Source organism: Magnolia sinica, chromosome 11, assembly GCF_029962835.1.
Source record: "Magnolia sinica isolate HGM2019 chromosome 11, MsV1, whole genome shotgun sequence".
Lineage (NCBI taxonomy): Eukaryota > Viridiplantae > Streptophyta > Magnoliopsida > Magnoliales > Magnoliaceae > Magnolia > Magnolia sinica.
Genome location: NC_080583.1, coordinates 35,920,178 through 35,936,844, shown reverse-complemented (window position 1 = coordinate 35,936,844; position 16,667 = coordinate 35,920,178). Strand labels below are relative to the sequence as shown.

Sequence of the window (16,667 nt, the reverse complement as noted above, 5' to 3'; positions counted from 1 at the left end):
AAGACAGGGGGTGACTTCTCCTTTACGCCAGGACCGTACAAGTCTTGAACCAAGGTCAGGGGCATTTTTGTCTGAAAAAAATTCCAAAAGTTGTCAGAAGGCCCTTTGGGGAATATATGGAGTGTCGTAGCGATCGAGGTAATTTGTCCAAACTTTGAGGTGAGTACAATCAATTTCCCTTTTTGTAATTGGCTCGGTCAATACCCAGTTGACTGCTCCCCTTAGGTCTAATGCACATCATGCACAATAGCCCAAGGTGCACATGCACATTGTGTGGGGTTTATCGTGATGCTCGTGATAAATCTACACCGGTCATTTGTTTAGGGGTCCCGATACAGGGGTCCTAGCCCAGTTTGGGGCACATGTGAGGTCCAGGTGGGCCCCATGACTTGATTCAGGCATCGTTTATGCATTTCCTACGGATTTGTTGGTCGGATCAGCCCGAAATTGAACGTCAACAATTAAAATGGTCCAAGGGACTATTTAAGCTAAGACACAATGGTCTGATTATGGATATATGGCCTGTTCTGATTTTGTAACATTAAATATTATGTTACACTACATTTAATAATATTATTTACTATTATAATTATTATTTTTACTATTCTTATTATTATTTTCACTATCATTTTTATTATTATTATTATTATTATTAAATTTGTAGGGCTCACCTCTAGTTTAGAATTACTCCTCTAGGTGAGTAGATCGCTTTGAGTTATGTACCTCATCCTTCAACTAATTTTAACTATTAAATGAGCCACACCAAGTGAACGTCCACTTATTACTTTCAATATCCTCATGATCCAAATAATTCAACGGTTGGATTTAGGCTGGAATGTACGTGAACGCTTGCTTAAGCTAGACTTGTATTAGATTACATGGTAACACTCAAGTACTGGAAAGTATGGGGTGTTACACCTATCGAGCAGGTTTTAGGTCCTAGTCCAACGTGGGTCGGGCTCGAGCTTGAGCCCGAGCCCATAATAGATGGGGCTGTCAATGGCTACTTAATGGACCCGTCCGATTGTAATAGGTCCAGGTCCAATTTTTTCGGACTCGTTTAGATATCGGCTTGGGTCTACCATCTTGAGCTCAGTTAAAATCGGTCAGTTTTAGCTAATTTTACAATTGATGTTATATAACATGTATTTAATAGATTCTAATAAGAGGATAAGGTTTGCTACGTTCATAAATAAAATAAAATAAAAACAGATTAGTAATTATACCGTCTTATATTATTTTATTTATTATTTATGTTATATTTTCAAACAACTTCCAGCCATCCATGGTTGGTGGGCATGCTCTGGAGTTGGACAGTCTAGATTAATGTATAAGTATCCATGCATGTGGTGGTTTTTAGTATATTATAATTTTGTAGTATCTAATGAAAGCTTCCAATTTAGTTGAGACCTTAGCCTTGTTTTAATTTGTTTTTTAATACCCAATGGACCCAACCGATTGCAATGGCTGGAACATCCATTTATTTTTCTTAAAGTTAGAGCTTTTAGACTAAAATATTATAACAAAGTGAGGATTGACAACTTATCATTAAATTTAGAGCTTTTGAGTTGACACTACAACAATTGGGACTTTTACCGGCGCTCGAAAGCCCCTAAAAGCGCCGACATTTCTACTAGCGCCACTAAATGGGTATGTCGGGAAAAGAATTGGCGGCGCTAGGTGAGCTTTACCGACGCTTGTCTAAGCGCCGTTAATTATAGTTTTTTCGACGCGAATGGGCGCCGGTAAAAGTCGTTCTGAGCACTGGTAAAAGTGAGTTCTGAACCCTTTTTCTCATGCAAAAGCGCTGTAAATTTTCTACACAAGCGCTGGTAAAAGCTTTTGTATAGATTTGTAAGGCCCTAGAATTCCAGTAATTTATTATTATTATATATAATTCAATCGAAACCTGTATTTTTTAAATATTTGAAACATAAAAATGATGCCATACAAATAAAACTGAATATTAAACAAAATTTATATTACTAGACAATAAAAAAAAAATATAATATTTATTACAATAAATTGAAAATAGTTTTGAATACAAATAAATAAATAAAAACAAATCCATCTATCAAACAAAGTTCTTGCCCTCTCTTGGACTTTCAAGCTCCTGTTGCCAAGGAGATGTTTGACAGTTTCCACAATTCCTGAAGTAGTTAAGCTCTCATCAAGAGGCAGCTTCTTAAGTGATCCTAGCATTGCACTAATTGATTCTTCCACAGAACTGTCACTTGTGCCACCACTACACTTTTGAGCTTCCTGGAGCCATTGGTTGAGAAACCTATGCCCATCTAGCTGAAGAAAATGATTAAGGTAACCATTCTTCTCTGTCGCTGATAAGGTACTTGCTACAATTGACCATTGTCTCCAAGGATGGAAGTCAAGGATGGTGTACATTTAAATCTGACATCTTTGAGGGCCTTTCGGTGCACAAACTTGACCATGTTCCCACATCTAAGAGCTTCATTAATGACCTTCAATTAAAAAAACATTAAAAATCATGCACATCATTGGAAACAGGCTAGAAAGTGAGAAAATTAATAATAAAAAGAACAAGGAGGACAGATAGAAAAAGCAATAAACAAAAGTATCAATCTAGCATGTGTGTTTCCATTCATTAAAAGTAGGCTGATCCACTACAAAGCTTTTTAGCTTGAGTTTGACCTACAATTCTAGGTGTGGGCCCATTTTGATTTGTGCATGACATCTAATCTAATTAACTACCTTTGGACCTCTTCATGTTCTCCTTGGCACTCAAAAGAAACTCAGGTGGCTGTGGTGTGGCCCACCTGAGTTTTGGAATGGCTTAATTTTTAGGGTGTCCGTTTATAGTGGGGTGCAAGTCTGAATGGGTGCATTGGATGGCATATAGAAAACACGCTGGGCCCCACATCCAATTTGGAAGATTTTAGTGGTGGGCACCACACCCAACAATTTCGTATGGAACGACCTTAGGTTTGGACAGCCTAGTTTTTGGGCTCGAGGAGATGTTGTTGGGGCATGTGATGGATGGATTTGATTTTGGTGGGCCCCACATATTGCATTGTAGATTAAGCATAACCTACAAAGCTTCTAATGGAATCGGCCCCAAAAGTAGATGGTGATGTCTCCACAGTCCAAACAACCTATAGACCTCCACTGTGACAATCTTAAACATCTGATATCAACCATTGAACTTGGACCCATTGATGATTTAATTTTCTTTTATGAATTTGATGGCCATGATCTCCCAGTTGGATGGTCACGATTGTCCATTAAGTTCAATTTCCACACCATGGTCCACTCACATTGGAGCCCCTCAGGCCTCTGTTGCAGATGGAGCATAAGCCAAAAATCACACTGATTGGATGATCTTGACCATCTGACCTCGGCCAATTAGATGGTTATGATCATTCAGTAAGTTAAAATCATCACGATATGATCCATCCACATTAGGGCCACGTGTACCATCTATCCAATCACTACCATTTGAGAAACCAATATAAGTCATATATTAATCTATAGCCCTTAATTTAAAAGATTAGAAAGTTACACTTACATGTTGAGTAAACTCCATTTTCTTATAGTCATCCTAGTTCAAGTACTCTTCTTTTCCTTTCACATTTCTTATACTTTCATGCTCTGACTGTTTCAAAAACAAAAAGGGTTTCTTTCATTTTCTCTCTCTTTTCTTTTTATAAAAAATTTCAAAGAAGGCCATTGAATTTCAACTTTTTTATATGGAGCTTGAAATGGCTAGAAGGGGAGGAGAGAGAAAGATGGTGTCTACCCTCAGTTGTTGCAGAGAAGCTGGTGATTGACCCAAGAAGAGAACTGCCAATGCCATGAGGAGGGAGGTGGTTTCATACCCACCCAACAAAGAATCTAGTACAAAGCTCACCCTTTCATCCTCGGACAGGCTATTTGCTGATAGGAGTATTTCAAGGAAATCACTTTTCTTATTACCAGCAGAGTTCTCTCCCTTTGATCATCTCTCTTCAACTATAGCTTTCACTGTAGAAGATATTCTTGCTCTAGCCTGCATACACACAAACACACACACACACACACAGAGTCAGTCAAAAGTTCTGGGTAGAAAGTAAAAGGAGCAAATATCTACTTTGAAATGACACCAATGGTGCTAGTTCACTAACAGTCTTCAAATGGTGGTGATCCATGCACCCTACACATGTGATGCATGTATCAGAATCAAGATCTTTCAAATTAAGTGGCACTTTTTGGGATAGTCAACAACCTCAATATCAGACTGATCTGATGGTTAGGATCATTTGGGCAGCATCATTTTGGACTCTCAATCAACCATAATATGTCCATGGATTTCCTTACATATATGCCTAGTGTGGATAATTCACCACCCTTGAAAAATGGTGGTAAACTACAACCTTAGTCTTGTCAAATGATAAAGGAAAATGGAAGAGAGATGTTTACAACCCTGTGCCTTTCTTGCAAACACCCCATCTTTCTATTTATTGATAGTAGAGTAGTCCATTATAGGTACTATAATAGTACCAAAACTAGAAGAAAATGGTGTGTGCATCACAAAGATGGGTGTAAATGACACTTACCTAAGAAAATGGTATCTATACATGAAAAGGGTCTAAAATATTTCTACTGAAATATGATTGGAAGTACCTGAACAGCTCTTGCATATGGAGTCCCTGGAATATATAGTGGAAAGGAGATGAGTCCTTTCATAAAAGTGAGGAAATCTTCCATAAATATATATATATATATATATATATATATATATATATATATGTATATATATATATATATATATATATATATATATATTATATATTATATTATAGCACGTGCACACACACACACATATAACAAGAAAGACTCAATAAATGCTAACCCAGCTGCATCACCCACATTGGAAGCAAAAATAAAAAATAAAAAATTGCATCAGCCTCAAACAGCCACAACACCTGCAGCTTGACAAAGGGAAGACCCAGTAGCCAACGTAGAGATTCACCATAGTAGCCAAATCTTGAAACAGAGCCAGCTAATTTTAAGATTAATGGGACCCACTTGCTGCACCCAATTCTGAAAAACTAGCATGGACAACTCTTATAAAAAAGGTCATATCCCACCTGAACGGACGTGAAAGAATCCATGAAATGTTGGTATTGCAGTGTAAAAGCTAAAAATAGCTTAAAACTAAGGAATAAGAAAAATTTACCTTAGCAGTGGCGGTCATGTAATTGTTTGTTTCCCAAGATCAATCTACACAGAGATACTGGCTTATGACAGATCTATACTTGATCCCTCCAGTGCCTTATTAAAATAGTCAATAACCTGCTCCAAATCATGTAATTGGACTGTAAGTTTGAAGTTCAAATAAGATATCAGGAAAGGCTCAAAAAGTGCCACTGATAAAAGAAAATTCAGAAACCAAATCATCCAAAGGTCACATTCTGACATAGAGCAGGATGATCAGATGGCAACATTCACCAATAAACCATGGACAACTTGAAACAAATTCAAACATACACAAAGGCCATGAAATAGGCAGTAAATCCTCATAAAACAATCCTAGCTTCTAATCCATGGACACTTTTTTATGGCAATAGGACCGTTGGGCATGAAAACATTTTTAATCATCCAATAAATGTTCACTGTGTTGATAGTCAGACAATCAGATAGTGTACTTTTTGGTTCATGATGTATCTAAACTAAGAACCATTATTTGAACAGTTTAATTTGACTTGTATGGCTTGCATGCAATTTATGTAATCTGTAAGTGCCTGCATATCATCTATTACACTCTGTTACACCATCAAAAATGGGGTGCCCACAAGCAAATCTAAAGAGATGCAGTTCAGGAACAGCTAAACAAACAGCTCATCATGCTTAATGGTTGTAGAACACACAAGCAATGTCAGGAGAAAATAAAAATAAAAATTTCTGTCCACTATGAATTCATACATGCATGAAATTATGAGGTATAAAACATTAGTGTTCTTTTTTCCTTAACAAAATCTCTTTTTTTCAAATTTTTTTTTTTTTTTTTAAAAACCAGATTTAAAAACCAGAATTTTCTGTCCATTTTGGTGTTTCACTATAGTGGATTTCCCAATCCTAAGTGGAATAACAAAACTTGAGTGCTTTTGGATGCTCAATCCAAATGAATTGCAATTCATTGAATGTGAACTGATCTAAGTTTCATGAAATATTATGATAAAACATTACAAAAGTCATATTGAAGTATAAAAGATTGGTAGGAAAAGATGTAGACATCGTCATGCTATAATTTGAAAATATCATCCAAACATCTCATACCATTCATAAATGAACTTCCATTAGTGACTATTCACTATGTCACATCCATTTGCCTCACACATGCCAAGCAACTTCTACTACAAAAGAAAGACCGCAAATCAGATCTTTAGTTAAAACTTAAAAACAATGCTCTACTATTTATACTAAAACAAGTCATGAGCCTGTTACAATCTGGCCTGGCTGGTGATATTCTAGACTATAGCTCTGATGGGTCTCAATTTGGACAGAGAATGTCCCCAGATTGGAAGTTCCTAATCCTTCAATCAATGGCCTACGGGTAAACATAGAACAGAGTCAATAGGATGATGAAACAGCTAGATATTTCATAAATAAGAACATGTTCTGAATGGGGAAGCTTAAAAACTTTACACAACAAACAATGCTCGAGATCCATAAATTGAGTTTGCATTGAATAATCCTTTTTGTTGGGACCCTCCTGAAAGGCTGTAAATTTTCAAGAGTAATGAAATCTTCGTGGCTTTTGTTAAAAAAATGTGAAGAAGAATATGAAAAATGTGATTGTTGAAACCAAAACTATGGAAATGAAGAAGAATATAACAGAAATGACAGTAGTCTTTCCAAAAAAAAAAAGACAGTAGCAAAAGGAAATGAAGAAGAAGAAAGGAAAAAGACCTCTTACCCACGATTTATGCATCTTCTTTTGCAGCCTTTGAAGTCACTCTCTCTGCAAGCAATCTTCCCCTTAAACAATCAATAGTTCTTGCTTCTCCTTACATCATCTTCTCTTTGAAAGAAAAAAAATAGCCTAATTTATCATATTAATCCCACACATCCAAGTTTGCTCTAATTGATAATTGAATTTGAATTTGAATAGTACGTAGAATGATAATTGAATTTGAATCACAGGAATTAAAGCTTAACAGAGAGGAATTGAAAAAAAAATAAAAAAGAAAAGAAGACTGAGTCTGAATTAAAATACATGATATGCAATGCCAACCTCATTCAAATTAGAATAATGATACCTGATTCAAGATTTTTTTTCTTTTTTTTTCCATTTCTCTTTGTTTCCTTTAGTTCAATTCAACTGAGCATGCCTTGCATCCAAACACTCCTATACATGATTACTAACATGACTCACATGCTAACAAGGTCAACACCTTAATACAACTGTTACTAAATGTGATATCATAGTTAATGAATGTGACATGGGCCTAACTTGGACCCACTTAGATGGGTTCTTATAGTCTAAAACATAAAGGAGATTTTTTGCTTTTATTATTAAGGGAAAACAATTAATGGAACAGAGGATAATTTCAGTTCTGTTGTACATGCCTAAATCATACACCACAACAGCCATGAGATCATTTGATCAGAAGTATAACTGCAGATATCAATATTTGTTATATGTTTCCATCAACACAAAAAATGTTTATATGGATTTGTACATTGTCATAGGAGATCTGATTTCAAGAGACAAGCATAAGCAAATGTGACCACCACTGAGATAGACTAGCCTAAGGTGAAAGCTTTGCATTCATAAAAGGGCAACAAAGAACCTTCAAACACCCAATTAATCTAATTAATACCCCCTCAAACCCCCAATCTAATTCCATTAAAAAAAAAAAAAGAAAAAAAAAAGACAGAAATATGAATATTCAAAAGAGGAAAAAAGAAGATAATCGGTCTTGCATACCTAAAATGGTTTTTCCCCTCCTATAACAAAAATCCATCAAAGGAGAGACATGGTTTAAAGGCAATTTATTAAAAATAATAATTAATAATATTCACGTCCTCTTTTCAATTTTTTGTTTTTTAAAAAATCTTTTTGGGTTTAGATTCGTATCTAAATGCAACTGGACCCCAATCCGATTCCCTTAGGTCTAAATATGGGTCAAGTACTTTGGGTATCCATAATCACAATGCCCATTGGCAACCCTACATAGCTTTTCCAGACCAAACATACGAACACAATATTTTTTGGTTTTATAAATAACACTCTAGAGGTTAACTATTTTCCCTTCTAAATTTCTAATATTCTTTAAAGGCATTCTGGATTGTATCTTTTAGCACCTTACCTCTTCGATTGGTTTTGTTGATTGGTTCCTTTGAACTAGATGCTACCAAAAGAGATGCATGCTCCGAAAAGCAAAATTGGACCAAACCTTGGATCTCTCATTCGATCATACATATCGGAAGTTATGCTCTGAATCCTTTGTTTCAATCCCTTGCTTGAAGACAGGATGCCTTAGGCACCCTTTCACCAGATTGGATCAGCATCCTCTAGACTAAGCTCCGGAGTCTTTACTATCTACAGATAGTAGGGGAAGGAAAAACAGAAGCATTACAAAGAATTTCAGGTAGAGTACATCAGATCTGCTAAAGCAACAGTTGAAATATCTTTGAGTCTTACAACTCCTAAAACTATCATAATGCAAACACCCCAAAAATGAACCGTGCAAGAAGTGATCTGAAGGATGATGACACGAATTAAACAAGCATGAAGTGAACAATTAATTTCAAAACATCAGTGTAAATAATATAGTTTACTTGTAGGATAAATTTTGATCTCAAAAGCATGCTCGTGTTTATGAATGTTACTTACAAAAAAAGGCAGATCCCTAGAGTCTCCATCCTTGATTATCTGTGAAATCCACTGAATTATCTGCCTGTAAAATCGAGAAACAAAATGATCAATCAGAAAAACACAATAAGTAATAAAAGGGAAAGTTACTGCGTATAATTTATTTTTTTGTATGAAATATAGAATTGAGGCCATTTACATATTCTTCAGAGCATTGAATTTGATAACACAAAATTCAAAAACGGAAGTGTATTGTCCCATGCATATACCTTTGTGTAGACATCACTAATCGAGATGCGCTCCTTTCCGGGCATACTTAGAATTTCTAAGGACAATATGTAAACTTGCTCATCATGCTGGAACCGAGTCTACAAAAATAAATGATAAAAGTCAAATCATAAGAATCCCATAAAGAAACTAGTGTCATTGAAATTGCAGGCCTTTTCATAATCATAATTGATGATGTGTCAGATTATATGACCAAATCATGGTTTTTGTGTAATGCCCTGAAATTCGGGGGTCGAGCATAACTCAGCTCCCGAGTTCCAAAACATCACTTATGCAACATATTTAATGATGGATGTATGTTGTCTATATTAGTGCATAAAACATGGAATAGATTAAGCCAAAACACAGATATAATTCAGGGATAATTGAATAAAGCAAGCGGAAGACTTATAGAAATACATGTGTACAAGTGTGAATCCCTGAAGTACATTCACCAACCAGGTCGTATGAAAGGGTTACTTATCAAAATTATAAGTATCAAATTACATCATTTAAATCCCAAAATAATCCCAGAGCCCCACGCATCAGAACAAGGCTCACTAGAACCTGTCTGAAAACTGCATATAAGAGAAAGCAGCCTCATCATCATCCATCTCCCACTCTGCCTCAGAAGTCGCATCCACATCTGCAACATCAGAACCTAAGACAGAGTCTGGTGGGTGTTTAACACCGCCCCAGAATGTGGGAGTGAGTGATCAACTCAGTGGAACAATAAGGCACTGGTTAACATGTTATCAGTTCAATCAAATAGTAATGATAAAGCAGAACAATTAAATAAATTCTAAATACTCTTGTTAATACAAGGATGTATGCACTATGATGCGTGCCCTCACGCGTACACCCTCAGCGTCTTCATCTTACGTTACGCATGACATTGCCTCAAAGTGCGCCACATCTACGAAGCACATGCAAATGCGGTGCATGGATATGATTACCAAGTTATTATTAGTCCATTTCATACAGCAGGATTGGGAAGCTAAGATACCTTCCTCATATCACCATCCAAACAGTGATCCATTCTAGGGTCGTCAATCCTAGACATCTCATACGATCATATAGTTGAGGTCGTAGTAAAGGGCTCGTCACCAATCAATGCACGCCTTTCACGCCTTTACTACCACAGTTCGGCTCGTCACCTCATTGCGGTATCCAGGTATGCTCGAGGTCACTACGAAGGGCTCGTCACCAATCAATGTAGGCCGACAGCACGAATATAGTGTCCCATACCACCATAATCGGCTCACGAGTTTGGTTGCTCACTGGTCACTACGAGGAGGCTCGTCACCCCAGCGTAGGCCGACAGCTCGACCATGGTGTCCCATACCACCATGTCCGGCTCATAAGTCTTAGCGGATCAAGGTACCATGGTTATTAGGATTTCACTGGTAAGTTCGGTACCCTAGATTCAAGCAGTAGCGTCCATACATGGTGAACATACATCGGATAATCGGGTTACTTGACGAACTCGACTAGCACGAGTGCACATTGGGTTGAGCGACATAGAGTGCGCAAACACTCCGCGTGGCCAAACCACTGCCGACAACTCTAATACGGCTCGGGTTCGTCTAATACGTCCTACGTGGCGAAAGCAATCTCAGCCATGAACATAGGGTCAATTACCGATTTCCTGGACTAATGCATAGTCCCAAACACATTACACTACAACAGATGTTCGTCTAGAATGTAAAATAGTAAAGGAACAATAACTCAAATCACGGTACATAGACATTTGAAGAATCTCAACTTAACATAAATGTAAGCATAAGTAATGCTTGAATTTAAATAACATGGAATGTAACTTGCATAAAGGAAATCATGCACATCAATATGAGTATTGAGAATCACTTCTCAACGCCCGCAATTAGTGTAATAAATTACACTTTAGATCATTCATGCATTTCTACAAACACTTAGCATACATGGAACAACATACATGACATATGTTGAAATACATGCACTTAGACAATTCCTTTTACCAAGGAGTTGTCATACATGCATCTAGCATACATACATGACAAATAATCATGGCAAACACAAATGCATATTTTATACGTATACGGTACTTTATAAATACACATAGAATAAACAAATCTCAATATAATGCATGCATATCAGGAAAGCAACGTAAACATAACATTTGTCATGCAAAATCTCATCCATAACAAGAATAAATCATTAACTGGGATTGAAAGCCTTGAAAACCATAACCTATACACTTAAAGTCCCCACCTTAAGCAAGGAAAGAACACCGAACTGATTTAGACGAGTTGTCTTCGTCAACGGCGAAAGAATACCCTAAAGCAAGGATAGAAATGAGATACAACAGCACTAAGACTAATTTAAGCTCTAACACAGATTAGGGTTAGATTAACTTACCCCAAGATGAACTCAGAACCGTCAGAATAACGATTCAAAGTGAAGGTTCAAAGATGAAGAAGAACAAGGAAGAATCCAAGATGATTCACCAACTCATCTCTCTCACTTTCTCTCTCTTTTCCACTCTCTTTCCAAGCTAGGGTTAGAGAAAATTCGTATGGAAAAGAGAGCTAGGGTTTAAGGACTATAAATAGGCCTAACTTTGATGAAAATAACCCCAGGGACAAGGTATACTTAGGTTATAACCAAAGCATGCCTCTCTCGATCCAACGAAGCACTTCTGGTGGGCCTATAACCACGAAAGGTCGGACTTAAGCTCCTTGACCATGGATCTAGGTCAAGCTGAGTTTTCATACCGACCGGCTCTTCAGATCAGCCGTGGAGGACCACACTCAATTCAATGGTCATGGGATCTCGATCAGGTCCACAAGCACAAAGATATGCCTGGGCCACCTTTCCTGATCAGAGGGTGAAATTGGGTCAGAATCCAACGATCAGATAGCTTAAAATCGTCGTGCAAGCGACACGACTCAGATTTCATAAAAACTTATTAAATTCCAACCGTTCTCACACTCCTCACTCCAGACTCAATCAAATCGACCCAGAACATCACATGGACTTGATTTTCGAGGTGATGGTCAAGCCCAACTCGGTGAACGCAACAGACTAAGATCATCGCTATCGGACTTTCGACGCATGGTCTAGGTCTGATCTAGAACTTCCAAAAAATTCCCAGAACAACTGGATTTAGCGATGGATCTCAAATTTCAGAGTAACGTAGTGCTAACTAATCTACAAGTTTAGAGCCATGCAGATACAATTTAAAGTGATTGATGCAAATTTCACAAGCAATCGAGTATAGCGCTAATTACCCCAAAAACAACTACTTAAAGAAAGATTAGCACAAAAATTTCCAAGGTCATTACATTTTGGGACTTCTGAAACATGCTCACAGTTGATGTCTGGATCAGCATGGAAAACAGAACCTGCATTGAGCGGGCTGCTTTTTCCCAACTTCAGCCTAAATTCCAAATTCAGAAAGAATTGTAAATCAACTAAAATCAGAAATTGAATTCTAACAAAATAGTACTACCAAGAACCCTTTGAAGCTAGAATATTTGCCTCAACATCTCTTCAATTTTAACACGTTTTCGATCATAATATTTACACCAGAACATGGATAAATTAAACTAAAAGAACAACGGGAGGTTTAAACAATTTTAATACCAACAATAATCTAATTAAAATACACCACATCAACATAGAGTACGATAATCAAGCATAGGGCATAGAAACAAAACCAAATAACGGTTTACTATAGCAATGCATCAAATCCTAAACACAGTTGTTGGAGATTGTCAAACCAGATAACACATTCCAATGTAAAATTACATAACAGAACCCACATTTTCATGCGCAAAATCACATTTTGATAGTAATCATAAAATGATACAAGAATACCATGCAGTTTTGAAAAAAAAAATTGAATACCTCTCAGCTTTGATTGTTATAACATGAGGTGTAAATCTGACACCTGCTGATCCTGCAGATCTGGTCTATAAAAGAAGAGAGAGAGAGAGAGAGAGAGAGAGAGAAACCCTAGAGGAATAGAGGTGGATTGAGAAAGGGGAAACAAAGAAAGGTGGTCGATTGAGAGAGGGAAAAGGGGAAATAGAGAGAGAGAGAGGGTCGATTGAGAAAGGGATAATAGTGGTGGATATGGCGAGGGCTGTTGCTGCATCTAAAGGGAGAAAGAGAGAGAGAGAGAGAGAGAGAGAATCGTGACGGAGAGAGAGTTAGAGAGAGAGAACGTCTGGGGCAGTGAGAGGGAGAGAGTCGGGAGAGAGTAGAACATGAGGGTTAGGGCTTCTGGGAGGGTATTTATACCTGATCGTTAACTGTTGCCCGATCTTAGTTAGCACCGACAGATGAGCGATACACAGCGTTGGCTAAGCCGACTTTTGTTCTAGTGTGAGTCAATGAATTTTATAACCCTACTAAAAAGTATTGAGTTCTTTTGGGGTGCTTGGGCTTGATATTTTCCTTCAACCATATCCAGGAAACATTGTGGATGGAGGAAATGGAGATACAGCAGACAACAATGAAAAAGTTTTAGTGTTTGTCTCTTTCTTATGTTTTGATTCTTCTTTATGTGAATTTTATTATGTTTATGATGTGTTTTTGTTCTAGGGAAGGTATTGTTTGCATACGGTGTTTAGTATTTATGAAATGATGAAATATAAGATTGAAATTCTGTGAATTGTAGGAACCCAAGTTATTTTTTTGATGAGATACTCCATTTTGCATTTAAGGTTGTATGTGATTTCTTAAAGAAATGGATGTTTTTCATCCCAAATCACCTACGGTGTTGTTTCAAGTAGGACGCGAAGTTCCATAAATGGTGTTGTATTTTTTCAACTCCAAAATTATTTTTTCCAGCACTATCTAGACATTCCAAATTGTATTTTTGTTACACTATCTGGATATTTCGAAATACCATTTCTGCTGAGAATCCATTACACTGGCTTTGGTTTCTCTCTAAACTTAAATATCATTTGTCTTTAGTATCACAATCCAACCGATAAGAAAGTTATTACAGATTCAATAACTTCCAATTTTTGTTTGCTTTCTTATTTTTCATTTGTTGCTAATGCAGATGTGTTCAAATACAGGGCCTGAAAGAGATGAGCTCGATTTTGAGTTCTTGGGAAACATAACAGGGCAGCTGCATACAATACAAACCAATGTATACAAATCAGGAGTTGGAGGCAGGGAAATGAGACATGTTATGTGGTTTGATCCAACTGAGGACTTCCACACCTATTCCATTCTTTGGAACAACCACTAAATAATGTAAGTACAGCCATTTGTTTTCAAGGTTGCTAGAAATGCCCATGGTCAGCAATAGGGGCCCTCTCATATGTTGGGGCCCGTTTGTAAGTTTGTCCGATTCGGCTTGATTATGCTTTAATGCAGATCCATTATACTAGCAAAAATTGTTTATATCGAAAGTGAATTAGATAGTTGCCTACTTGTAATTTGAGTAGTGTGTGTGCTGTTTGTTGCAAATTGCTAAGCTTCCGAATGAGAAGCCAATGTACATGTACTCTAGCATACACTACAAGAAAACTCACTTTTACCAATGAAAATTTTCGTCACTAAATCCACAAAAATCGTAGGTAAAAAATTTTACCGATGAAAATTTTCGTCGGTAAAAGACCGATAGTAAAGGCTTTTATCGATGAAATTTTGTTTTGTCGGCAAAGGTAAGACTTTTACTGACGAATTTTTTCATCGGTTAAAAATAAGTAAAAAACTTTTACCAACGAATTTTTTCGTATGTAAAAATATTTACAAAACTTTTACCGACAAATTTTTTCGTTGGTAAAAAATAAGTAAAAAACTTTTATCGACGATTTTTTTTGTAGGTAAAAATATTTACAAAACTTTTACCGATGAATTTTTTCATTGGTAAAAAATATTCAAAATACTTTTACCGATGATTTGTTTTGTAGGTAAAAATATTTCACGATACTTTTACCTACGAAACTTTTTGTAGGTAAAAATATTTACATCACTTTTACCGATGATTATTTTTGTAAGAAAAAATATTTCACGATACTTTTACCTACGAATCTTTTCGTAGGTAAAAATATTTACAAAACGTTTACCAACGAATTTTTTTTCGTCGTTAAAAAATAAGTAAAAAACTTTTACCCATGATTTTTTTCATAGGTAATAATATTTACAAAACTTGTCCCTACGAAAATTTTCGTAGGTTAAAACGTGGATGAGACTTTTACCTACGAAAATTTTCATAGGTAAAAAACGTGGATGAGACTTTTACCTACAAAATATTTCGTAGGCAAAAGTCTCTCTTTTTTTTAGTATTCTAGCACAAAATTCCTGATATATACCTGTCACAATATATTTCATCATATTCTTCCTGGTATACACCTGTTATATAATATATTTCATCATATTCACATTCACATCCATCTGTATATATATTTCATCATATTCACATTCACATCCATCTAAACCCAAACTATGTAAATCCATCCAAACATAAACTACATTCATCCAAACATAAACTACATCCATCCAAACACAAACAATCTTATCCACATCACATTCATCCACGCATAAATACATATAAGTTTAACATCATAAATAAAATACAAAAAATTATTCATAGCCTATTTCCTAGTGGGGCTCACAAAATTCAATGTGCTGAACACATCATTGACTGTGCACACACGCCTAGGTCCTTACTCATACCTTCATGGTAGATTTAAAATAGTTTCAATACAAGGTCACGAGTTCAAGTACCCATTGTGGCCGTAAGCGACTCTGGTGTGTGAGTGTGTGTTAAAAGAAAATGAAAGAAAGAAAATGCTGATTTATCTTTTTGGGTTGAGCCTAATGGTACTTGGTGATTTCTCATCAGGTAGAAATTATTATTAGTTGTTTTTAGAAAGGTGAGATTAGGCCACTTATAATTATATTAACATGATAAAATGTTGTATGTGAGCAGACACCACAAAATAAACAATCCTATGGAAAAAACAAAACAAATGAAAAGAGAGAGAACATATGAGAGATGATCCTTATCTCCTTTGATGGATTCAAGCTGCATGTGCCCTACCCAACTTGCTATAAGGAGAAGTTATATGGGTCTTGGAATAATGTTGGTGACAAATCTACCTTGTCTATTAATATTATCATATTGTGTTAGGACATGACTCTAAAAATGAGATAAATCCAAATCTCAAATAATCTATGCTATAAGAGATAGTGGAGATGGAAATAGATGCATTGTGATGCTTGAGTTCGAGTATGCTTGCCAACAAAACAAGATTTTCTTGTTTGTTGCCATGTGATTGGGCTACATTATTATATCAATCAGGTTCAGGTTTGGGATCGGGTTTAGGTTTGGGTTTTCAAGTTTAGGTTTAGGTCTAGGTTAGGGAGTTGAGATTAGGATTAGGTGTAGGTTTAGGTTTAGTGATTTGAGAATATATTTAAGTTTTAGGTTTAGGTTTAGGTTTTAGGTTATAGGTTTAGGTTATAGGTTTACATTTAGTTTTTAGGTTTAGGTTAAGGTTAGGTTATAGGTTATAAGTTTAGGTTATAGGTTATAGGTTAAGGTTTAGGTTATAGGTTTTGG

The 16,667-nt window shown here is 36.2% G+C and overlaps 2 long non-coding RNA genes across 3 annotated transcripts in view; one reads left to right on the top strand and one right to left on the bottom strand.

Moving 5' to 3' along the window:
* Positions 1-2,405: 2,405 nt before the first annotated feature.
* Positions 2,406-7,353, bottom strand: LOC131218339 (uncharacterized). Of its 2 annotated transcripts, none has more exons than XR_009157652.1 (4): positions 6,932-7,353; positions 5,192-5,330; positions 3,542-4,021; positions 2,406-2,477 (listed from the first exon to the last, which is right to left on the bottom strand). It is a non-coding gene; the product is annotated as an uncharacterized LOC131218339 (long non-coding RNA). The 2 variants fall into 2 exon arrangements; XR_009157653.1 differs by lacking the exon at positions 6,932-7,353 and adding an exon at positions 6,292-6,496 and having other exon boundaries at positions 5,192-5,307.
* Positions 7,354-14,089: 6,736 nt separating this feature from the next.
* LOC131219030 (uncharacterized) overlaps positions 14,090-16,667 on the top strand; it is a 35,442-nt gene continuing 32,864 nt past the window's right edge. The window contains exon 1 of the long non-coding RNA XR_009157969.1: positions 14,090-14,350. This is a non-coding gene — a long non-coding RNA (uncharacterized LOC131219030). The remainder of the gene's footprint in view (positions 14,351-16,667) is intronic.